The 24,673-nt window shown below is 44.1% G+C and overlaps 22 non-coding genes across 22 annotated transcripts; all 22 read left to right on the top strand.

Moving 5' to 3' along the window:
* Positions 1 to 1,654: 1,654 nt before the first annotated feature.
* Trnae-cuc lies at positions 1,655 to 1,726 on the top strand. The gene has a single exon. It is a non-coding gene; the product is annotated as a tRNA-Glu (tRNA).
* A 1,847-nt stretch (positions 1,727 to 3,573) lies between these two features.
* Positions 3,574 to 3,645, top strand: Trnae-cuc. Its single transcript has one exon. It is a non-coding gene; the product is annotated as a tRNA-Glu (tRNA).
* A 446-nt stretch (positions 3,646 to 4,091) lies between these two features.
* Positions 4,092 to 4,163, top strand: Trnae-cuc. Its single transcript has one exon. It is a non-coding gene; the product is annotated as a tRNA-Glu (tRNA).
* Positions 4,164 to 4,608: 445 nt separating this feature from the next.
* Positions 4,609 to 4,680, top strand: Trnae-cuc. The gene has a single exon. It is a non-coding gene; the product is annotated as a tRNA-Glu (tRNA).
* Positions 4,681 to 5,126: 446 nt separating this feature from the next.
* Trnae-cuc lies at positions 5,127 to 5,198 on the top strand. The gene has a single exon. It is a non-coding gene; the product is annotated as a tRNA-Glu (tRNA).
* Positions 5,199 to 5,644: 446 nt separating this feature from the next.
* Positions 5,645 to 5,716, top strand: Trnae-cuc. Its single transcript has one exon. It is a non-coding gene; the product is annotated as a tRNA-Glu (tRNA).
* Positions 5,717 to 6,162: 446 nt separating this feature from the next.
* Trnae-cuc lies at positions 6,163 to 6,234 on the top strand. The gene has a single exon. It is a non-coding gene; the product is annotated as a tRNA-Glu (tRNA).
* A 3,367-nt stretch (positions 6,235 to 9,601) lies between these two features.
* Trnae-cuc lies at positions 9,602 to 9,673 on the top strand. Its single transcript has one exon. It is a non-coding gene; the product is annotated as a tRNA-Glu (tRNA).
* Positions 9,674 to 10,637: 964 nt separating this feature from the next.
* Trnae-cuc lies at positions 10,638 to 10,709 on the top strand. The gene has a single exon. It is a non-coding gene; the product is annotated as a tRNA-Glu (tRNA).
* Positions 10,710 to 11,155: 446 nt separating this feature from the next.
* Trnae-cuc lies at positions 11,156 to 11,227 on the top strand. The gene has a single exon. It is a non-coding gene; the product is annotated as a tRNA-Glu (tRNA).
* Positions 11,228 to 12,709: 1,482 nt separating this feature from the next.
* Positions 12,710 to 12,781, top strand: Trnae-cuc. The gene has a single exon. It is a non-coding gene; the product is annotated as a tRNA-Glu (tRNA).
* A 446-nt stretch (positions 12,782 to 13,227) lies between these two features.
* On the top strand, positions 13,228 to 13,299 carry Trnae-cuc. The gene has a single exon. It is a non-coding gene; the product is annotated as a tRNA-Glu (tRNA).
* A 964-nt stretch (positions 13,300 to 14,263) lies between these two features.
* On the top strand, positions 14,264 to 14,335 carry Trnae-cuc. The gene has a single exon. It is a non-coding gene; the product is annotated as a tRNA-Glu (tRNA).
* Positions 14,336 to 15,299: 964 nt separating this feature from the next.
* Positions 15,300 to 15,371, top strand: Trnae-cuc. The gene has a single exon. It is a non-coding gene; the product is annotated as a tRNA-Glu (tRNA).
* A 446-nt stretch (positions 15,372 to 15,817) lies between these two features.
* Trnae-cuc lies at positions 15,818 to 15,889 on the top strand. Its single transcript has one exon. It is a non-coding gene; the product is annotated as a tRNA-Glu (tRNA).
* A 446-nt stretch (positions 15,890 to 16,335) lies between these two features.
* Trnae-cuc lies at positions 16,336 to 16,407 on the top strand. Its single transcript has one exon. It is a non-coding gene; the product is annotated as a tRNA-Glu (tRNA).
* Positions 16,408 to 17,371: 964 nt separating this feature from the next.
* Trnae-cuc lies at positions 17,372 to 17,443 on the top strand. The gene has a single exon. It is a non-coding gene; the product is annotated as a tRNA-Glu (tRNA).
* Positions 17,444 to 18,407: 964 nt separating this feature from the next.
* On the top strand, positions 18,408 to 18,479 carry Trnae-cuc. Its single transcript has one exon. It is a non-coding gene; the product is annotated as a tRNA-Glu (tRNA).
* Positions 18,480 to 19,443: 964 nt separating this feature from the next.
* On the top strand, positions 19,444 to 19,515 carry Trnae-cuc. Its single transcript has one exon. It is a non-coding gene; the product is annotated as a tRNA-Glu (tRNA).
* Positions 19,516 to 20,479: 964 nt separating this feature from the next.
* On the top strand, positions 20,480 to 20,551 carry Trnae-cuc. Its single transcript has one exon. It is a non-coding gene; the product is annotated as a tRNA-Glu (tRNA).
* A 2,000-nt stretch (positions 20,552 to 22,551) lies between these two features.
* Trnae-cuc lies at positions 22,552 to 22,623 on the top strand. The gene has a single exon. It is a non-coding gene; the product is annotated as a tRNA-Glu (tRNA).
* Positions 22,624 to 23,436: 813 nt separating this feature from the next.
* On the top strand, positions 23,437 to 23,508 carry Trnae-cuc. The gene has a single exon. It is a non-coding gene; the product is annotated as a tRNA-Glu (tRNA).
* Positions 23,509 to 24,673: the final 1,165 nt, after the last annotated feature.

The raw sequence follows: 24,673 nt of genomic DNA, 5'->3' as shown, positions 1-24,673 counted from the left end.
GATTAAGCCACAATATTATCTTCACTTATGAAAAATTGTTCAAATATGGCCAAACAGACACAAACCTTTGTCCGGTTTGTAAAAATGAAGTAGAAGATTTGTTTCACATGTTTGTATTCTGTGATGAATTATATGACACAATTTCTGTTTTCAAATCTATGTTCACAGACCTGTTCCTAGACACTGGATTTTCATTTAATCAGCTAGTTTCCTGGCTTCTCTTTGGTTTTCAACCCGAAAAATCAGTCTCTTTTCAAGATAGTATAAACATATTGCTGTCTGTATATAGAATTTCTGTTTTTAAGAAAAGAGCAATCCTATCTTTACGGCAATGCAACCTCAATCTGGAAAAACTGTTTAATTCTTATGTAAAACGCCACTTCAATCATTTGTGGGCACATTACCAGTTTAAAAAGCGTGCTGATATTTTTATACAGCGTTATATTATGCCAGTTAACTTCCTGAAATTAGATGGAAATAAGCTGATATTTAAGCCACCTTTTTATCAATGAAATGTATAAATAGAACGTGACATAATATCAACATCTGTGATACCTTTTAAACATTTATCTGTAAAATATAAATGCTTCCTGTAACATATTTCCTGTAATAAAATTTTATTAAAGAAAAAAAAAAAAAAGGATTTGGCGCTCTCAACGCCACGGCCGGGGTTCGATTCCCCCCTGGGAAGGACATTTTTTGTTTTTCTTCCTGAATATTTGTCTATTGAAAATTTCCCAAGGCTACAAACTATTGCATTGACTAATCAGGAAAGCTTGGGATTTGCAAACACTCCATTTCGACCTAACCATAAACGTCACCACTAGTCGCCGGCACACAGGGGGTTAAAATGTTCTTCACAATCATATGTCCTATAACAAACATCGTGAAAAATCAAATACCCGTGCTGTCTCTGCCCTCTGCAGCACGTGGCTCGTGATAATCCGGAGCCCGCAGCTAGTTCTTTCAACAATGGGATGTATTGCACCCCTTGCGTCTCTTACGCCACATTAATTTGATCTAAACTATCTAATAACAGATTTGTAGTGAGAAAACACTTACACCAAGCTTAATAGATTAAAAGGTGGACAAGGGCAAGTCCGACACTAATCCCCATTCACTCTCAAAGAGCACATACCCGGGTGGTCTAGTGGTTAGGATTTGGCGCTCTCACCGCCACGGCCGGGGTTCGATTCCCCGTCTGGGAAGGACATTTTTTGTTTTTCTTCCTGAATATTTGTCTATTGAAAATGTCCCAAGACTACAAACTATTGCATTGACTAATCAGGAAAGCTTGGGATTTGCATACACTCCATTTCGACCTAACCATAAACGTCACCACCAGTCGCCGGCACACAGGGCGTTCAAATGCTCTTCACAATCATATGTCCTATAACAAATATCGTTCAAAATCAAATACCCGTGCTGTATCTGCCCTCTGCAGCACGTGTCTCGTGATAATCCGGAGCCCGCAGCTAGTACTTTCAACAATGGGATGTATTGCACCCCTTGCGTCTCTTACGCCACATTAATCAGATCTAAACCATCCAATAACAGATTTGTAGTGAGAAAACACTTACACCAAGGATAAGATAGTAAAAGGTGCACAAGGGCAAGTCCGACAGTACTCCCCCTTCACTCTCAAAGAGCACATTCCCAGGTGGTCTAGTGGTTAGGATTTGGCGCTCTCACCGCCACGGCCGGGGTTCGATTCCCCGTCTGGGAAGGACATTTTTTGTTTTTCTTCCTGAATATTTGTCTATTGAAAATGTCCCAAGAGTACAAACTATTGCATTGACTAATCAGGAAAGCTTGGGATTTGCATACACTCCATTTCGACCTAACCATAAACGTCACCACTAGTCGCCGGCACACAGGGCGTTCAAATGCTCTTCACAATCATATGTCCTATAACAAATATCGTTCAAAATCAAATACCCGTGCTGTCTCTGCCCTCTGCAGCACGTGTCTCGTGATAATCCGGAGCCCGCAGCTAGTACTTTCAACAATGGGATGTATTGCACCCCTTGCGTCTCTTACGCCACATTAATTTGATTTAAACTATCTAATAACAGATTTGTAGTGAGAAAACACTTACACCAAGCTTAATAGATTAAAAGGTGCACAAGGGCAAGTCCGACACTAATCCCCATTCACTCTCAAAGAGCACATACCCGGGTGGTCTAGTGGTTAGGATTTGGCGCTCTCACCGCCACGGCCGGGGTTCGATTCCCCGTCTGGGAAGGACATTTTTTGTTTTTCTTCCTGAATATTTGTCTATTGAAAATTTCCCAAGACTACAAACTATTGCATTGACTAATCAGGAAAGCTTGGGATTTGCATACACTCCATTTCGACCTAACCATAAACGTCACCACCAGTCGCCGGCACACAGGGCGTTCAAATGCTCTTCACAATCATATGTCCTATAACAAACATCGTGCAAAATCAGACCGCCTCCGTGGTCTTGTGGTAGAGCATCCGCCCGGAGAGCGGAAGGTCCAGGGTTCGATCCCGGGCCGCGTCATACGAAAAGACATTAAAAGATTGTACTTGTTGTTACCCTGTCTGGCGCGCGGCATTAAGGGGCTAAAACAAGGACTGGTCGGCTCGGAGTCAGTATACTGTGTCTGAGTGGGGTATTCATGTTAAACTGCGGCATGGTATCTCAGTGAGCTAGCACTATCAATCGGCATCAGTCCGGACTAGTACAAGCAGCCACACACACACATACACGTGCATGTACGTCGCTATATAAGTGCAATAATCTTGGACGCGACGTTAAACCCAATTTCACCTCACCTCGTGCAAAATCAAATACCCGTGCTGTCTCTGCCCTCTGCAGCACGTGTCTCGTGATAATCCGGAGCCCGCAGCTAGTACTTTCAACAGTGGGATGTATTGCACCCCTTGCGTCTCTTACGCCACATTAATCAGATCTAAACCATCTAATAACAGATTTGTAGTGAGAAAACACTTACACCAAGGATAAGATAGTAAAAGGTGCACAAGGGCAAGTCCGACAGTACTCCCCATTCACTCTCAAAGAGCACATTCCCAGGTGGTCTAGTGGTTAGGATTTGGCGCTCTCACCGCCACGGCCGGGGTTCGATTCCCCGTCTGTGAAGGACATTTTTTGTTTTTCTTCCTGAATATTTGTCTATTGAAAATGTCCCAAGAGTACAAACTATTGCATTGACTAATCAGGAAAGCTTGGGATTTGCATACACTCCATTTCGACCTAACCATAAACGTCACCACTAGTCGCCGGCACACAGGGCGTTCAAATGCTCTTCACAATCAAATGTCCTATAACAAATATCGTGCAAAATCAAATACCCGTGCTGTCTCTGCCCTCTGCAGCACGTGGCTCGTGATAATCCGGAGCCCGCAGCTAGTACTTTCAACAATGGGATGTATTGCACCCCTTGTGTCTCTTACGCCACATTAATTTGATCTAAACTATCTAATAACAGATTTGTAGTGAGAAAACACTTACACCAAGGATAAGATAGTAAAAGGTGCACAAGGGCAAGTCCGACAGTACTCCCCCTTCATTCTCAAGGAGCACATTCCCAGGTGGTCTAGTGGTTAGGATTTGGCGCTCTCACCGCCACGGCCGGGGTTCGATTCCCCGTCTGGGAAGGACATTTTTTGTTTTTCTTCCTGAATATTTGTCTATTGAAAATGTCCCAAGACTACAAACTATTGCATTGACTAATCAGGAAAGCTTGGGATTTGCATACACTCCATTTCGACCTAACCATAAACGTCACCACTAGTCGCCGGCACACAGGGCGTTCAAATGCTCTTCACAATCATATGTCCTATAACAAACATTGTGCAAAATCAAATACCCGTGCTGTCTCTGCCCTCTGCAGCACGTGGCTCGTGATAATCCCGAGCCCGCAGCTAGTACTTTCAACAATGGGATGTATTGCACCCCTTGCGTCTCTTACGCCACATTAATCAGATCTAAACCATCTAATAACAGATTTGTAGTGAGAAAACACTTACACCAAGGATAAGATAGTAAAAGGTGCACGAGGGCAAGTCCGACAGTACTCCCCATTCACTCTCAAAGAGCACATTCCCAGGTGATCTAGTGGTTAGGATTTGGCGCTCTCACCGCCACGGCCGGGGTTCGATTCCCCGTCTGGGAAGGACATTTTTTGTTTTTCTTCCTGAATATTTGTCTATTGAAATGTCCCAAGACTACAAACTATTGCATTGACTAATCAGGAAAGCTTGGGATTTGCATACACTCCATTTCGACCTAACCATAAACGTCACCACTAGTCGCCGGCACACAGGGCGTTCAAATGCTCTTCACAATCATATGTCCTATAACAAACATTGTGCAAAATCAAATACCCGTGCTGTCTCTGCCCTCTGCAGCACGTGTCTCGTGATAATCCGGAGCCCGCAGCTAGTACTTTCAACAATGGGATGTATTGCACCCCTTGCGTCTCTTACGCCACATTAATCAGATCTAAACCATCTAATAACAGATTTGTAGTGAGAAAACACTTACACCAAGGATAAGATAGTAAAAGGTGCACAAGGGCAAGTCCGACAGTACTCCCCATTCACTCTCAAAGAGCACATTCCCAGGTGGTCTAGTGGTTAGGATTTGGCGCTCTCACCGCCACGGCCGGGGTTCGATTCCCCGTCTGGGAAGGACATTTTTTGTTTTTCTTCCTGAATATTTGTCTATTGAAAATGTCCCAAGACTACAAACTATTGCATTGACTAATCAGGAAAGCTTGGGATTTGCATACACTCCATTTCGACCTAACCATAAACGTCACCACTAGTCGCCGGCACACAGGGCGTTCAAATGCTCTTCACAATCAAATGTCCTATAACAAATATCGTGCAAAATCAAATACCCGTGCTGTCTCTGCCCTCTGCAGCACGTGTCTCGTGATAATCCGGAGTCCGCAGCTAGTACTTTCAACAATGGGATGTATTGCACCCCTTGTGTCTCTTACGCCACATTAATTTGAAATAAACTATCTAATAACAGACTTGTAGTGAGAAAACACTGACACCAAGGATAAGATAGTAAAAGGTGCACAAGGGTAAGTCCGACAGTACTCCCCCTTCACTCTCAAAGAGCACATTCCCAGGTGGTCTAGTGGTTAGGATTTGGCGCTCTCACCGCCACGGCCGGGGTTCGATTCCCCGTCTGGGAAGGACATCTTTTGTTTTTCTTCCTGAATATTTGTCTATTGAAAATTTCCCAAGGCTACAAACTATTGCATTGACTGATCAGGAAAGCTTGGGATTTGCATACACTCCATTTCGACCTAACCATAAACGTCACCACTAGTCGCCGGCACACAGGGCGTTCAAATGCTCTTCACAATCATATGTCCTATAACAAACATTGTGCAAAATCAAATACCCGTGCTGTCTCTGCCCTCTGCAGCACGTGGCTCGTGATAATCCGGAGCCCGCAGCTAGTACTTTCAACAATGGGATGTATTGCACCCCTTGCGTCTCTTACGCCACATTAATCAGATCTAAACCATCTAATAACCGATTTGTAGTGAGAAAACACTTACACCAAGGATAAGATAGTAAAAGGTGCACAAGGGCAAGTCCGACAGTACTCCCCCTTCACTCTCAAAGAGCACATTCCCAGGTGGTCTAGTGGTTAGGATTTGGCGCTCTCACCGCCACGGCCGGGGTTCGATTCCCCGTCTGGGAAGGACATTTTTTGTTTTTCTTCCTGAATATTTGTCTATTGAAAATGTCCCAAGAGTACAAACTATTGCATTGACTAATCAGGAAAGCTTGGGATTTGCATACACTCCATTTCGACCTAACCATAAACGTCACCACTAGTCGCCGGCACACAGGGCGTTCAAATGCTCTTCACAATCAAATGTCCTATAACAAATATCGTTCAAAATCAAATACCCGTGCTGTCTCTGCCCTCTGCAGCACGTGTCTCGTGATAATCCGGAGCCCGCAGCTAGTACTTTCAACAATGGGATGTACTGCACCCCTTGTGTCTCTTACGCCACATTAATTTGAAATAAACTATCTAATAACAGACTTGTAGTGAGAAAACACTGACACCAAGGATAAGATAGTAAAAGGTGCACAAGGGCAAGTCCGACAGTACTCCCCCTTCACTCTCAAAGAGCACATTCCCAGGTGGTCTAGTGGTTAGGATTTGGCGCTCTCACCGCCACGGCCGGGGTTCGATTCCCCGTCTGGGAAGGACATTTTTTGTTTTTCTTCCTGAATATTTGTCTATTGAAAATGTCCCAAGACTACAAACTATTGCATTGACTAATCAGGAAAGCTTGGGATTTGCATACACTCCATTTCGACCTAACCATAAACGTCACCACTAGTCGCCGGCACACAGGGCGTTGAAATGCTCTTCACAATCAAATGTCCTACAACAAACATCGTACAAAATCAAATACCCGTGCTGTCTCTGCCCTCTGCAGCACGTGTCTCGTGATAATCCGGAGCCCGCAGCTAGTACTTTCAACAATGGGATGTACTGCACCCCTTGTGTCTCTTACGCCACATTAATTTGAAATAAACTATCTAATAACAGACTTGTAGTGAGAAAACACTGACACCAAGGATAAGATAGTAAAAGGTGCACAAGGGCAAGTCCGACAGTACTCCCCCTTCACTCTCAAAGAGCACATTCCCAGGTGGTCTAGTGGTTAGGATTTGGCGCTCTCACCGCCACGGCCGGGGTTCGATTCCCCGTCAGGGAAGGACATCTTTTGTTTTTCTTCCTGAATATTTGTCTATTGAAAATTTCCCAAGACTACAAACTATTGCATTGACTAATCAGGAAAGCTTGGGATTTGCATACACTCCATTTCGACCTAACCATAAACGTCACCACTAGTCGCCGGTGTCCCGGTATAAACTCTCCCCCGTACAAATTCTCCCCCCGGAGAGTTTATACCGGTACAGATTCTCCCCCGGAGAAATCTGTTCTGAAATAAAATCTCCCCCGGGCGGATATGTTTCGCGCCCCCCTCAGTATAAAGTCTCCCCCCTGATTATTCGGTTTGTTGCAATGTCTTTCAGTACTATATTCTTTAAATAGTTATCTTTAATGTAAGGAGGGTAACTTTAAAAAATAGATTATGAAATATGGTCATAATGAATTGATATTTCAGCATATTTTATTTGGTAACTGTACCTTCCATCCTAAAATAATTATAAGACATAATCATACCAAACAAATTTGAATGAAATGACTTAATGTAACAAATACATGTACGGTTACTGTTGTAACAGAATTCAGAAATCTTATTAATCCTCGCAAACATTCGGTTTTACCACTAACTACGTAAAAACTGTCAACATATCCACGCGCGCCTCCAGCTCAGGCTGTCCGTTATACTCTGATTTAAGATCTAAAATATATTCCTTAATACAGGCTACGATTTGAAAATGGTATCAGTGTAATATCAGTGGCTAGAATATCATGGTGCAAGCAGGTTTCTGTTAAACATACAACATCATAACTATCTAATTCAGCACTGATAAAATCTACTTTGTCTTTAAGACTGCGTACGTTTAGATATATAATCTTTAAATCTGGACTATGCAAAGGTCCTGGATTCGGATGGATATCACCGCAGCCGAAGAGTAAAAGTAAAACTAAGAATGATAATCGGAAATTAGATAAGCAACGTAACCCAAAATATAGAGAAATGTGTATCATCTTCCCGAAATGATAAGCATGTAGAATAGATTTTTAAAAAAACCCACCCCAGCCTGTATTGAATAACATCAACCGGCATCGTCAAAGCAAAGTGTACATGTAATTGTTACAATCGGGCTGGCCGTGAATCTTAATGAAGAACACCTTGTTAAAAAGACACACCGAAACTGATTTGCATAACTGATGACCACAACCATCAAACTACAAACTACTTCAAATAAGCGATAAATCTACTATATTCCTAGGAAACTTAACGCTCACCATCCTACATGGAGCATAGATGATAAAACAGATAATCATGGCAAATTAATCTCCGAATGGATAGAAACAAACGACCTAGTACTCCTAAATAACAACCAACCCACGAGTTACGATAAGATAAACCAAAAAATGTCGGCTATCGACCTAACCATATGCACCGCAGATCTATCTCAAAGTACTCAATGGGAAGTGCACGACGTCCCGCTAGGTAGTGACCACTTCCCGATAAACATAACCATAGTAAATACAAACGTACCAATCCAAACAGAAAACCAAGAACCAAAATTCTATTACAATAAGCTAACTGGGACCAATCCCAAGATATCTGCAACGAAGCTAACTTAAACGAAATAGAAAATAATGACCCAGAAACCTATTGTAAAAACCTAACAGACTAATATATAATAAAGGCAGCCAAAACCTCCATCCCCTTCAAAACATCAGGCAAACCCACGGTACCATGGTGGAATGAGGAAATAGAACAGACTAGACGAAAACGTAAATCAGCCTTCAATAAAGCAAAACGCGACTACACACATCTAAACTTAGCCCACGAACTAAACCACCAGGTTCAAAAACTAGTCCAAATAGCCAAAAGTAGAGACTGGAAAAAATTCTGTGAATGTATAAATAACCGTACAGATGCCAGAACGGTCTGGCGCAAAATCCACGCCATTAGAGGCTTAAAACGACATAAAAAACTAACATTAACAACTCAACCAACCCCGCCCAAAAAGCAAATAATCTCGCCAACCACTTTTCGGCCGTTAGCAGTAGCACCAACTTCAGCCAAAAATTCCAAAATAAACTTAAAACAAAAAACAAACCCACAAAAGAACCAAACAATAACAATCTAGAAATAAACCAACCCTACAAAATGGAGGAGCTCCTCTACGTAATCCAAAACAGGAAAAAGGGCACAGCCCGAGGATTAGACCTAACTTCTGAACAAATAATTAAAAAAAACAACCTAAAACTATATCCTACTCCCTGGAAACAGGCCCTATTCATACCAATCCCTAAACCTAATAAACCAGCTAATCAAGCTAACTCATATCGACCAAAATCTCAACTTCAAACTTATGCAAAGTAATGGAATCAATGGCTAAAAATAGATTACAACATTACCTAACCCAAATAACATCAACTATTGAACTGCATGGCAAGTATTTATAAAACGACCGGGGGAGGAAATATTCTGGGGGGAGACTTTATTTCGTAGGGTGGGGGAGAGTTTATTTCGAGAGGGGCGGAACTGTACCGGTATATATTCGCCGGGGGGAGACTTTATTCTGGGGGCGAATATATTTCGTTACACCGGCACACAGGGCGTTCAAATGCTCTTCACAATCATATGTCCTATAACAAACATCGTGCAAAATCAAATACCCGTGCTGTCTCTGCCCTCTGCAGCACGTGTCTCGTGATAATCCGGAGCCCGCAGCTAGTACTTTCAACAATGGGATGTATTGCACCCCTTGTGTCTCTTACGCCACATTAATCAGATACAAACCATCAAATAACAGATTTGTAGTGAGAAAACACTTACACAAAGGATAAGATAGTAAAAGGTGCACAAGGGCAAGTCCGACAGTACTCCCCCTTCACTCTCAAAGAGCACATTCCCAGGTGGTCTAGTGGTTAGGATTTGGCGCTCTCACCGCCACGGCCGGGGTTCGATTCCCCGTCTGGGAAGGACATTTTTTGTTTTTCTTCCTGAATATTTGTCTATTGAAAATGTCCCAAGAGTACAAACTATTGCATTGACTAATCAGGAAAGCTTGGGATTTGCATACACTCCATTCCGACCTAACCATAAACGTCACCACCAGTCGCCGGCACACAGGGCGTTGAAATGTTCTTCACAATCAAATGTCCTATAACAAACATCGTGCAAAATCAAATACCCGTGCTGTCTCTGCCCTCTGCAGCACGTGTCTCGTGATAATCCGGAGCCCGCAGCTAGTACTTTCAACAATGGGATGTATTGCACCCCTTGCGTCTCTTACGCCACATTAATTTGAAATAAACCATTTAATAACAGATTTGTAGTGAGAAAACACTTACACCAAGGATAAGATAGTAAAAGGTGCACAAGGGCAAGTCCGACATTACTCCCCATTCACTCTCAAAGAGCACATTCCCAGGTGGTCTAGTGGTTAGGATTTGGCGCTCTCAGCGCCACGGCCGGGGTTCGATTCCCCGTCTGGGAAGGACATTTTTTGTTTTTCTTCCTGAATATTTGTCTATTGAAAATGTCCCAAGAGTACAAACTATTGCATTGACTAATCAGGAAAGCTTGGGATTTGCATACACTCCATTTCGACCTAACCATAAACGTCACCACCAGTCGCCGGCACACAGGGCGTTGAAATGTTCTTCACAATCAAATGTCCTATAACAAACATCGTGCAAAATCAAATACCCGTGCTGTCTCTGCCCTCTGCAGCACGTGTCTCGTGATAATCCGGAGCCCGCAGCTAGTACTTTCAACAATGGGATGTATTGCACCCCTTGTGTCTCTTACGCCACATTAATTTGATCTAAACTATCTAATAACAGATTTGTAGTGAGAAAACACTTACACCAAGGATAAGATAGTAAAAGGTGCACAAGGGCAAGTCCGACAGTACTCCCCATTCACTCTCAAAGAGCACATTCCCAGGTGGTCTAGTGGTTAGGATTTGGCGCTCTCACCGCCACGGCCGGGGTTCGATTCCCCGTCTGGGAAGGACATTTTTTGTTTTTCTTCCTGAATATTTGTCTATTGAAAATGTCCCAAGACTACAAACTATTGCATTGACTAATCAGGAAAGCTTGGGATTTGCATACACTCCATTTCGACCTAACCATAAACGTCACCACTAGTCGCCGGCACACAGGGCGTTCAAATGCTCTTCACAATCATATGTCCTATAATAAACATCGTGCAAAATCAAATACCCGTGCTGTCTCTGCCCTCTGCAGAACGTGTCTCGTGATAATCCGGAGCCCGCAGCTAGTACTTTCAACAATGGGATGTATTGCACCCCTTGCGTCTCTTACGCCACATTAATTTGATCTAAACTATCTAATAACAGATTTGTAGTGAGAAAACACTTACACCAAGGATAAGATAGTAAAAGGTGCACAAGGGCAAGTCCGACAGTACTCCCCATTCACTCTCAAAGAGCACATTCCCAGGTGGTCTAGTGGTTAGGATTTGGCGCTCTCACCGCCACGGCCGGGGTTCGATTCCCCGTCTGGGAAGGACATTTTTTGTTTTTCTTCCTGAATATTTGTCTATTGAAAATGTCCCAAGACTACAAACTATTGCATTGACTAATCAGGAAAGCTTGGGATTTGCATACACTCCATTTCGACCTAACCATAAACGTCACCAAAAGTCGCCGGCACACAGGGCGTTGAAATGTTCTTCACAATCAAATGTCCTATAACAAACATCGTGCAAAATCAAATACCCGTGCTGTCTCTGCCCTCTGCAGCACGTGTCTCGTGATAATCCGGAGCCCGCAGCTAGTACTTTCAACAATGGGATGTATTGCACCCCTTGTGTCTCTTACGCCACATTAATTTGATCTAAACTATCTAATAACAGATTTGTAGTGAGAAAACACTTACACCAAGGATAAGATAGTAAAAGGTGCACAAGGGCAAGTCCGACAGTACTCCCCATTCACTCTCAAAGAGCACATTCCCAGGTGGTCTAGTGGTTAGGATTTGGCGCTCTCACCGCCACGGCCGGGGTTCGATTCCCCTTCTGGGAAGGACATTTTTTGTTTTTCTTCCTGAATATTTGTCTATTGAAAATGTCCCAAGACTACAAACTATTGCATTGACTAATCAGGAAAGCTTGGGATTTGCATACACTCCATTTCGACCTAACCATAAACGTCACCACCAGTCGCCGGCACACAGGACGTTGAAATGTTCTTCACAATCAAATGTCCTATAACAAACATCGTGCAAAATCAAATACCCGTGCTGTCTCTGCCCTCTGCAGCACGTGTCTCGTGATAATCCGGAGCCCGCAGCTAGTACTTTCAACAATGGGATGTATTGCACCCCTTGTGTCTCTTACGCCACATTAATTTGATCTAAACTATCTAATAACAGATTTGTAGTGAGAAAACACTTACACCAAGGATAAGATAGTAAAAGGTGCACAAGGGCAAGTCCGACAGTACTCCCCATTCACTCTCAAAGAGCACATTCCCAGGTGGTCTAGTGGTTAGGATTTGGCGCTCTCAGCGCCACGGCCGGGGTTCGATTCCCCGTCTGGGAAGGACATTTTTTGTTTTTCTTCCTGAATATTTGTCTATTGAAAATGTCCCAAGACTACAAACTATTGCATTGACTAATCAGGAAAGCTTGGGATTTGCATACACTCCATTTCGACCTAACCATAAACGTCACCACTAGTCGCCGGCACACAGGGCGTTCAAATGCTCTTCACAATCATATGTCCTATAACAAACATCGTGCAAAATCAAATACCCGTGCTGTCTCTGCCCTCTGCAGCACGTGTCTCGTGATAATCCGGAGCCCGCAGCTAGTACTTTCAACAATGGGATGTATTGCACCCCTTGCGTCTCTCACGCCACATTAATTTGATCTAAACTATCTAATAACAGATTTGTAGTGAGAAAACACTTACACCAAGGATAAGATAGTAAAAGGTGCACAAGGGCAAGTCCGACAGTACTCCCCATTCACTCTCAAAGAGCACATTCCCAGGTGGTCTAGTGGTTAGGATTTGGCGCTCTCACCGCCACGGCCGGGGTTCGATTCCCCGTCTGGGAAGGACATTTTTTGTTTTTCTTCCTGAATATTTGTCTATTGAAAATGTCCCAAGACTACAAACTATTGCATTGACTAATCAGGAAAGCTTGGGATTTGCATACACTCCATTTCGACCTAACCATAAACGTCACCACTAGTCGCCGGCACACAGGGCGTTCAAATGCTCTTCACAATCATATGTCCTATAATAAACATCGTGCAAAATCAAATACCCGTGCTGTCTCTGCCCTCTGCAGAACGTGTCTCGTGATAATCCGGAGCCCGCAGCTAGTACTTTCAACAATGGGATGTATTGCACCCCTTGCGTCTCTTACGCCACATTAATTTGATCTAAACTATCTAATAACAGATTTGTAGTGAGAAAACACTTACACCAAGGATAAGATAGTAAAAGGTGCACAAGGGCAAGTCCGACAGTACTCCCCATTCACTCTCAAAGAGCACATTCCCAGGTGGTCTAGTGGTTAGGATTTGGCGCTCTCACCGCCACGGCCGGGGTTCGATTCCCCGTCTGGGAAGGACATTTTTTGTTTTTCTTCCTGAATATTTGTCTATTGAAAATGTCCCAAGACTACAAACTATTGCATTGACTAATCAGGAAAGCTTGGGATTTGCATACACTCCATTTCGACCTAACCATAAACGTCACCAAAAGTCGCCGGCACACAGGGCGTTGAAATGTTCTTCACAATCAAATGTCCTATAACAAACATCGTGCAAAATCAAATACCCGTGCTGTCTCTGCCCTCTGCAGCACGTGTCTCGTGATAATCCGGAGCCCGCAGCTAGTACTTTCAACAATGGGATGTATTGCACCCCTTGTGTCTCTTACGCCACATTAATTTGATCTAAACTATCTAATAACAGATTTGTAGTGAGAAAACACTTACACCAAGGATAAGATAGTAAAAGGTGCACAAGGGCAAGTCCGACAGTACTCCCCATTCACTCTCAAAGAGCACATTCCCAGGTGGTCTAGTGGTTAGGATTTGGCGCTCTCACCGCCACGGCCGGGGTTCGATTCCCCTTCTGGGAAGGACATTTTTTGTTTTTCTTCCTGAATATTTGTCTATTGAAAATGTCCCAAGACTACAAACTATTGCATTGACTAATCAGGAAAGCTTGGGATTTGCATACACTCCATTTCGACCTAACCATAAACGTCACCACCAGTCGCCGGCACACAGGACGTTGAAATGTTCTTCACAATCAAATGTCCTATAACAAACATCGTGCAAAATCAAATACCCGTGCTGTCTCTGCCCTCTGCAGCACGTGTCTCGTGATAATCCGGAGCCCGCAGCTAGTACTTTCAACAATGGGATGTATTGCACCCCTTGTGTCTCTTACGCCACATTAATTTGATCTAAACTATCTAATAACAGATTTGTAGTGAGAAAACACTTACACCAAGGATAAGATAGTAAAAGGTGCACAAGGGCAAGTCCGACAGTACTCCCCATTCACTCTCAAAGAGCACATTCCCAGGTGGTCTAGTGGTTAGGATTTGGCGCTCTCACCGCCACGGCCGGGGTTCGATTCCCCGTCTGGGAAGGACATTTTTTGTTTTTCTTCCTGAATATTTGTCTATTGAAAATGTCCCAAGACTACAAACTATTGCATTGACTAATCAGGAAAGCTTGGGATTTGCATACACTCCATTTCGACCTAACCATAAACGTCACCACTAGTCGCCGGCACACAGGGCGTTCAAATGCTCTTCACAATCATATGTCCTATAACAAACATCGTGCAAAATCAAATACCCGTGCTGTCTCTGCCCTCTGCAGCACGTGTCTCGTGATAATCCGGAGCCCGCAGCTAGTACTTTCAACAATGGGATGTATTGCACCCCTTGCGTCTCTTACGCCACATTAATTTGATCTAAACTATCTAATAACAGATTTGTAGTGAGAAAACACTTACACCAAGGATAAGATAGTAAAAGGTGCACAAGGGCAAGTCCGACAGTACTCCCCATTCACTCTCAAAGAGCACATTCCCAGGTGGTCTAGTGGTTAGGATTTGGCGCTCTCACCGCCACGGCCGGGGTTCGATTCCCCTTCTGGGAAGGACATTTTTTGTTTTTCTTCCTGAATATTTGTCTATTGAAAATGTCCCAAGACTACAAACTATTGCATTGACTAATCAGGAAAGCTTGGGATTTGCATACACTCCATTTCGACCTAACCATAAACGTCACCACCAGTCGCCGGCACACAGGGCGTTGAAATGCTCTTCACAATCAAATGTCCTACAACAAACATCGTACAAAATCAAATACCCGTGCTGTCTCTGCCCTCTGCAGAACGTGTCTCGTGATAATCCGGAGCCCGCAGCTAGTACTTTCAACAATGGGATGTATTGCACCCCTTGCGTCTCTTACGCCACATTAATTTGATCTAAACTATCTAATAACAGATTTGTAGTGAGAAAACACTTACACCAAGGATAAGATAGTAAAAGGTGCACAAGGGCAAGTCCGACAGTACTCCCCATTCACTCTCAAAGAGCACATTCCCAGGTGGTCTAGTGGTTAGGATTTGGCGCTCTCACCGCCACGGCCGGGGTTCGATTCCCCGTCTGGGAAGAACATTTTTTGTTTTTCTTCCTGAATATTTGTCTATTGAAAATGTCCCAAGAGTACAAACTATTGCATTGACTAATCAGGAAAGCTTGGGATTTGCATACACTCCATTTCGACCTAACCATAAACGTCACCACTAGTCGCCGGCACACAGGGCGTTCAAATGCTCTTCACAATCATATGTCCTATAACAAACATCGTGCAAAATCAAATACCCGTGCTGTCTCTGCCCTCTGCAGCACGTGGCTCGTGATAATGCGGAGCCCGCAGCTAGTACTTTCAACAATGGGATGTATTGCACCCCTTGTGTCTCTTACGCCACATTAATTTGATCTAAACTATCTAATAACAGATTTGTAGTGAGAAAACACTTACACCAAGGATAAGATAGTAAAAGGTGCACAAGGGCAAGTCCGACAGTACTCCCCATTCACTCTCAAAGAGCACATTCCCAGGTGGTCTAGTGGTTAGGATTTGGCGCTCTCACCGCCACGGCCGGGGTTCGATTCCCCGTCTGGGAAGGACATTTTTTGTTTTTCTTCCTGAATATTTGTCTATTGAAAATGTCCCAAGACTACAAACTATTGCATTGACTAATCAGGAAAGCTTGGGATTTGCATACACTCCATTTCGACCTAACCATAAACGTCACCACTAGTCGCCGGCACACAGGGCGTTCAAATGCTCTTCACAATCATATGTCCTATAACAAACATCGTGCAAAATCAAATACCCGTGCTGTCTCTGCCCTCTGCAGCACGTGTCTCGTGATAATCCGGAGCCCGCAGCTAGTACTTTCAACAATGGGATGTATTGCACCCCTTGCGTCTCTCACGCCACATTAATTTGATCTAAACTATCTAATAACAGATTTGTAGTGAGAAAACACTTACACCAAGGATAAGATAGTAAAAGGTGCACAAGGGCAAGTCCGACAGTACTCCCCATTCACTCTCAAAGAGCACATTCCCAGGTGGTCTAGTGGTTAGGATTTGGCGCTCTCACCGCCACGGCCGGGGTTCGATTCCCCGTCTGGGAAGGACATTTTTTGTTTTTCTTCCTGAATATTTGTCTATTGAAAATGTCCCAAGACTACAAACTATTGCATTGACTAATCAGGAAAGCTTGGGATTTGCATACACTCCATTTCGACCTAACCATAAACGTCACCAAAAGTCGCCGGCACACAGGACGTTGAAATGTTCTTCACAATCAAATGTCCTATAACAAACATCGTGCAAAATCAAATACCCGTGCTGTCTCTGCCCTCTGCAGCACGTGTCTCGTGATAATCCGGAGCCCGCAGCTAGTACTTTCAACAATGGGATGTATTGCACCCCTTGTGTCTCTTACGCCACATTAATTTGATCTAAACTATCTAATAACAGATTTGTAGTGAGAAAACACTTACACCAAGGATAAGATAGTAAAAGGTGCACAAGGGCAAGTCCGACAGTACTCCCCATTCACTCTCAAAGAGCACATTCCCAGGTGGTCTAGTGGTTAGGATTTGGCGCTCTCACCGCCACGGCCGGGGTTCGATTCCCCTTCTGGGAAGGACATTTTTTGTTTTTCTTCCTGAATATTTGTCTATTGAAAATGTCCCAAGACTACAAACTATTGCATTGACTAATCAGGAAAGCTTGGGATTTGCATACACTCCATTTCGACCTAACCATAAACGTCACCACCAGTCGCCGGCACACAGGACGTTGAAATGTTCTTCACAATCAAATGTCCTATAACAAACATCGTGCAAAATCAAATACCCGTGCTGTCTCTGCCCTCTGCAGCACGTGTCTCGTGATAATCCGGAGCCCGCAGCTAGTACTTTCAACAATGGGATGTATTGCACCCCTTGTGTCTCTTACGCCACATTAATTTGATCTAAACTATCTAATAACAGATTTGTAGTGAGAAAACACTTACACCAAGGATAAGATAGTAAAAGGTGCACAAGGGCAAGTCCGACAGTACTCCCCATTCACTCTCAAAGAGCACATTCCCAGGTGGTCTAGTGGTTAGGATTTGGCGCTCTCACCGCCACGGCCGGGGTTCGATTCCCCGTCTGGGAAGGACATTTTTTGTTTTTCTTCCTGAATATTTGTCTATTGAAAATGTCCCAAGACTACAAACTATTGCATTGACTAATCAGGAAAGCTTGGGATTTGCATACACTCCATTTCGACCTAACCATAAACGTCACCACTAGTCGCCGGCACACAGGGCGTTCAAATGCTCTTCACAATCATATGTCCTATAACAAACATCGTGCAAAATCAAATACCCGTGCTGTCTCTGCCCTCTGCAGCACGTGTCTCGTGATAATCCGGAGCCCGCAGCTAGTACTTTCAACAATGGGATGTATTGCACCCCTTGCGTCTCTCACGCCACATTAATTTGATCTAAACTATCTAATAACAGATTTGTAGTGAGAAAACACTTACACCAAGGATAAGATAGTAAAAGGTGCACAAGGGCAAGTCCGACAGTACTCCCCATTCACTCTCAAAGAGCACATTCCCAGGTGGTCTAGTGGTTAGGATTTGGCGCTCTCACCGCCACGGCCGGGGTTCGATTCCCCTTCTGGGAAGGACATTTTTTGTTTTTCTTCCTGAATATTTGTCTATTGAAAATGTCCCAAGACTACAAACTATTGCATTGACTAATCAGGAAAGCTTGGGATTTGCATACACTCCATTTCGACCTAACCATAAACGTCACCACCAGTCGCCGGCACACAGGGCGTTGAAATGTTCTTCACAATCAAATGTCCTACAACAAACATCGTACAAAATCAAATACCCGTGCTGTCTCTGCCCTCTGCAGAACGTGTCTCGTGATAATCCGGAGCCCGCAGCTAGTACTTTCAACAATGGGATGTATTGCACCCCTTGCGTCTCTTACGCCACATTAATTTGATCTAAACTATCTAATAACAGATTTGTAGTGAGAAAACACTTACACCAAGGATAAGATAGTAAAAGGTGCACAAGGGCAAGTCCGACAGTACTCCCCATTCACTCTCAAAGAGCACATTCCCAGGTGGTCTAGTGGTTAGGATTTGGCGCTCTCACCGCCACGGCCGGGGTTCGATTCCCCGTCTGGGAAGAACATTTTTTGTTTTTCTTCCTGAATATTTGTCTATTGAAAATGTCCCAAGAGTACAAACTATTGCATTGACTAATCAGGAAAGCTTGGGATTTGCATACACTCCATTTCGACCTAACCATAAACGTCACCACTAGTCGCCGGCACACAGGGCGTTCAAATGCTCTTCACAATCATATGTCCTATAACAAACATCGTGCAAAATCAAATACCCGTGCTGTCTCTGCCCTCTGCAGCACGTGGCTCGTGATAATGCGGAGCCCGCAGCTAGTACTTTCAACAATGGGATGTATTGCACCCCTTGTGTCTCTTACGCCACATTAATTTGATCTAAACTATCTAATAACAGATTTGTAGTGAGAAAACACTTACACCAAGGATAAGATAGTAAAAGGTGCACAAGGGCAAGTCCGACAGTACTCCCCATTCACTCTCAAAGAGCACATTCCCAGGTGGTCTAGTGGTTAGGATTTGGCGCTCTCACCGCCACGGCCGGGGTTCGATTCCCCTTCTGGGAAGGACATTTTTTGTTTTTCTTCCTGAATATTTGTCTATTGAAAATGTCCCAAGACTACAAACTATTGCATTGACTAATCAGGAAAGCTTGGGATTTGCATACACTCCATTTCGACCTAACCATAAACGTCACCACCAGTCGCCGGCACACAGGACGTTGAAATGTTCTTCACAATCAAATGTCCTATAACAAACATCGTGCAAAATCAAATACCCGTGCTGTCTCTGCCCTCTGCAGCACGTGTCTCGTGATAATCCGGAGCCCGCAGCTAGTACTTTCAACAATGGGATGTATTGCACCCCTTGTGTCTCTTACGCCACATTAATTTGATCTAAACTATCTAATAACAGATTTGTAGTGAGAAAACACTTACACCAAGGATAAGATAGTAAAAGGTGCACAAGGGCAAGTCCGACAGTACTCCCCATTCACTCTCAAAGAGCACATTCCCAGGTGGTCTAGTGGTTAGGATTTGGCGCTCTCACCGCCACGGCCGGGGTTCGATTCCCCGTCTGGGAAGGACATTTTTTGTTTTTCTTCCTGAATATTTGTCTATTGAAAATGTCCCAAGACTACAAACTATTGCATTGACTAATCAGGAAAGCTTGGGATTTGCATACACTCCATTTCGACCTAACCATAAACGTCACCACTAGTCGCCGGCACACAGGGCGTTCAAATGCTCTTCACAATCATATGTCCTATAACAAACATCGTGCAAAATCAAATACCCGTGCTGTCTCTGCCCTCTGCAGCACGTGTCTCGTGATAATCCGGAGCCCGCAGCTAGTACTTTCAACAATGGGATGTATTGCACCCCTTGCGTCTCTCACGCCACATTAATTTGATCTAAACTATCTAATAACAGATTTGTAGTGAGAAAACACTTACACCAAGGATAAGATAGTAAAAGGTGCACAAGGGCAAGTCCGACAGTACTCCCCATTCACTCTCAAAGAGCACATTCCCAGGTGGTCTAGTGGTTAGGATTTGGCGCTCTCACCGCCACGGCCGGGGTTCGATTCCCCTTCTGGGAAGGACATTTTTTGTTTTTCTTCCTGAATATTTGTCTATTGAAAATGTCCCAAGACTACAAACTATTGCATTGACTAATCAGGAAAGCTTGGGATTTGCATACACTCCATTTCGACCTAACCATAAACGTCACCACCAGTCGCCGGCACACAGGGCGTTGAAATGTTCTTCACAATCAAATGTCCTACAACAAACATCGTACAAAATCAAATACCCGTGCTGTCTCTGCCCTCTGCAGAACGTGTCTCGTGATAATCCGGAGCCCGCAGCTAGTACTTTCAACAATGGGATGTATTGCACCCCTTGCGTCTCTTACGCCACATTAATTTGATCTAAACTATCTAATAACAGATTTGTAGTGAGAAAACACTTACACCAAGGATAAGATAGTAAAAGGTGCACAAGGGCAAGTCCGACAGTACTCCCCATTCACTCTCAAAGAGCACATTCCCAGGTGGTCTAGTGGTTAGGATTTGGCGCTCTCACCGCCACGGCCGGGGTTCGATTCCCCGTCTGGGAAGAACATTTTTTGTTTTTCTTCCTGAATATTTGTCTATTGAAAATGTCCCAAGAGTACAAACTATTGCATTGACTAATCAGGAAAGCTTGGGATTTGCATACACTCCATTTCGACCTAACCATAAACGTCACCACTAGTCGCCGGCACACAGGGCGTTCAAATGCTCTTCACAATCATATGTCCTATAACAAACATCGTGCAAAATCAAATACCCGTGCTGTCTCTGCCCTCTGCAGCACGTGGCTCGTGATAATGCGGAGCCCGCAGCTAGTACTTTCAACAATGGGATGTATTGCACCCCTTGTGTCTCTTACGCCACATTAATTTGATCTAAACTATCTAATAACAGATTTGTAGTGAGAAAACACTTACACCAAGGATAAGATAGTAAAAGGTGCACAAGGGCAAGTCCGACAGTACTCCCCATTCACTCTCAAAGAGCACATTCCCAGGTGGTCTAGTGGTTAGGATTTGGCGCTCTCACCGCCACGGCCGGGGTTCGATTCCCCTTCTGGGAAGGACATTTTTTGTTTTTCTTCCTGAATATTTGTCTATTGAAAATGTCCCAAGACTACAAACTATTGCATTGACTAATCAGGAAAGCTTGGGATTTGCATACACTCCATTTCGACCTAACCATAAACGTCACCACCAGTCGCCGGCACACAGGGCGTTGAAATGTTCTTCACAATCAAATGTCCTACAACAAACATCGTACAAAATCAAATACCCGTGCTGTCTCTGCCCTCTGCAGAACGTGTCTCGTGATAATCCGGAGCCCGCAGCTAGTACTTTCAACAATGGGATGTATTGCACCCCTTGCGTCTCTTACGCCACATTAATTTGATCTAAACTATCTAATAACAGATTTGTAGTGAGAAAACACTTACACCAAGGATAAGATAGTAAAAGGTGCACAAGGGCAAGTCCGACAGTACTCCCCATTCACTCTCAAAGAGCACATTCCCAGGTGGTCTAGTGGTTAGGATTTGGCGCTCTCACCGCCACGGCCGGGGTTCGATTCCCCTTCTGGGAAGGACATTTTTTGTTTTTCTTCCTGAATATTTGTCTATTGAAAATGTCCCAAGACTACAAACTATTGCATTGACTAATCAGGAAAGCTTGGGATTTGCATACACTCCATTTCGACCTAACCATAAACGTCACCACTAGTCGCCGGCACACAGGGCGTTCAAATGCTCTTCACAATCATATGTCCTATAACAAACATCGTGCAAAATCAAATACCCGTGCTGTCTCTGCCCTCTGCAGCACGTGTCTCGTGATAATCCGGAGCCCGCAGCTAGTACTTTCAACAATGGGATGTATTGCACCCCTTGCGTCTCTCACGCCACATTAATTTGATCTAAACTATCTAATAACAGATTTGTAGTGAGAAAACACTTACACCAAGGATAAGATAGTAAAAGGTGCACAAGGGCAAGTCCGACAGTACTCCCCATTCACTCTCAAAGAGCACATTCCCAGGTGGTCTAGTGGTTAGGATTTGGCGCTCTCACCGCCACGGCCGGGGTTCGATTCCCCTTCTGGGAAGGACATTTTTTGTTTTTCTTCCTGAATATTTGTCTATTGAAAATGTCCCAAGACTACAAACTATTGCATTGACTAATCAGGAAAGCTTGGGATTTGCATACACTCCATTTCGACCTAACCATAAACGTCACCACCAGTCGCCGGCACACAGGGCGTTGAAATGTTCTTCACAATCAAATGTCCTACAACAAACATCGTACAAAATCAAATACCCGTGCTGTCTCTGCCCTCTGCAGAACGTGTCTCGTGATAATCCGGAGCCCGCAGCTAGTACTTTCAACAATGGGATGTATTGCACCCCTTGCGTCTCTTACGCCACATTAATTTGATCTAAACTATCTAATAACAGATTTGTAGTGAGAAAACACTTACACCAAGGATAAGATAGTAAAAGGTGCACAAGGGCAAGTCCGACAGTACTCCCCATTCACTCTCAAAGAGCACATTCCCAGGTGGTCTAGTGGTTAGGATTTGGCGCTCTCACCGCCACGGCCGGGGTTCGATTCCCCGTCTGGGAAGAACATTTTTTGTTTTTCTTCCTGAATATTTGTCTATTGAAAATGTCCCAAGAGTACAAACTATTGCATTGACTAATCAGGAAAGTTTGGGATTTGCATACACTCCATTTCGACCTAACCATAAACGTCACCACTAGTCGCCGGCACACAGGGCGTTCAAATGCTCTTCACAATCATATGTCCTATAACAAACATCGTGCAAAATCAAATACCCGTGCTGTCTCTGCCCTCTGCAGCACGTGTCTCGTGATAATGCGGAACCCGCAGCTAGTACTTTCAACAATGGGATGTATTGCACCCCTTGTGTCTCTTACGCCACATTAATTTGATCTAAACTATCTAATAACAGATTTGTAGTGAGAAAACACTTACACCAAGGATAAGATAGTAAAAGGTGCACAAGGTGAGGTGAGGTGAAATTGGGTTTAACGTCGCGTCCAAGATTATTGCACTTATATAGCGACGTGCATGCACGTGTATGTGTGTGTGTGGCTGCTTGTACTAGTCCGGACTGATGCCGATTTATAGTGCTAGCTCACTGAGATACCATGCCGCAGTTTAACATGAATACCCCACTCAGACACAGTATACTGACTCCGAGCCGACCAGTCCTTGTTTTAGCCCCTTAATGCCGAGCGCCAGACAGGGTAACAACAAGTACAATCTTTTAACGTCTTTTTGTATGACGCGGCCCGGGATCGAACCCTGGACCTTCCACTCTCCGGGCGCACGCTCTACCACAAGACCACGGAGGCGGTCAGGTGCACAAGGGCAAGTCCGACAGTACTCCCCATTCACTCTCAAAGAGCACATTCCCAGGTGGTCTAGTGGTTAGGATTTGGCGCTCTCACCGCCACGGCCGGGGTTCGATTCCCCGTCTGGGAAGGACATTTTTTGTTTTTCTTCCTGAATATTTGTCTATTGAAAATGTCCCAAGAGTACAAACTATTGCATTGACTAATCAGGAAAGCTTGGGATTTGCATACACTCCATTTCGACCTAACCATAAACGTCACCACTAGTCGCCGGCACACAGGGCGTTCAAATGCTCTTCACAATCATATTTCCTATAACAAACATCGTGCAAAATCAAATACCCGTGCTGTCTCTGCCCTCTGCAGCACGTGTCTCGTGATAATCCGGAGCCCGCAGCTAGTACTTTCAACAATGGGATGTATTGCACCCCTTGCGTCTCTTACGCCACATTAATTTGAAATAAACCATCTAATAACAGATTTGTAGTGAGAAAACACTTACACCAAGGATAAGATAGTAAAAGGTGCACAAGGGCAAGTCCGACAGTACTCCCCATTCACTCTCAAAGAGCACATTCGCAGGTGGTCTAGTGGTTAGGATTTGGCGCTCTCACCGCCACGGCCGGGGTTCGATTCCCCGTCTGGGAAGGACGTTTTTTGTTTTTCTTCCTGAATATTTGTCTATTGAAAATGTCCCAAGAGTACAAACTATTGCATTGACTAATCAGGAAAGCTTGGGATTTGCATACACTCCATTTCGACCTAACCATAAACGTCACCAAAAGTCGCCGGCACACAGGACGTTGAAATGTTCTTCACAATCAAATGTCCTATAACAAACATCGTGCAAAATCAAATACCCGTGCTGTCTCTGCCCTCTGCAGCACGTGTCTCGTGATAATCCGGAGCCCGCAGCTAGTACTTTCAACAATGGGATGTATTGCACCCCTTGTGTCTCTTACGCCACATTAATTTGATCTAAACTATCTAATAACAGATTTGTAGTGAGAAAACACTTACACCAAGGATAAGATAGTAAAAGGTGCACAAGGGCAAGTCCGACAGTACTCCCCATTCACTCTCAAAGAGCACATTCCCAGGTGGTCTAGTGGTTAGGATTTGGCGCTCTCACCGCCACGGCCGGGGTTCGATTCCCCTTCTGGGAAGGACATTTTTTGTTTTTCTTCCTGAATATTTGTCTATTGAAAATGTCCCAAGACTACAAACTATTGCATTGACTAATCAGGAAAGCTTGGGATTTGCATACACTCCATTTCGACCTAACCATAAACGTC

Source organism: Haliotis rufescens, unplaced genomic scaffold (genome assembly GCF_023055435.1).
Source record: "Haliotis rufescens isolate VD_foot unplaced genomic scaffold, xgHalRufe1.0.p SCAF_6, whole genome shotgun sequence".
Classification (NCBI taxonomy): domain Eukaryota; kingdom Metazoa; phylum Mollusca; class Gastropoda; order Lepetellida; family Haliotidae; genus Haliotis; species Haliotis rufescens.
The sequence above is the reverse complement of the archived record's forward strand: the minus strand, read 5'-3'. Positions and strand labels throughout refer to the sequence as shown.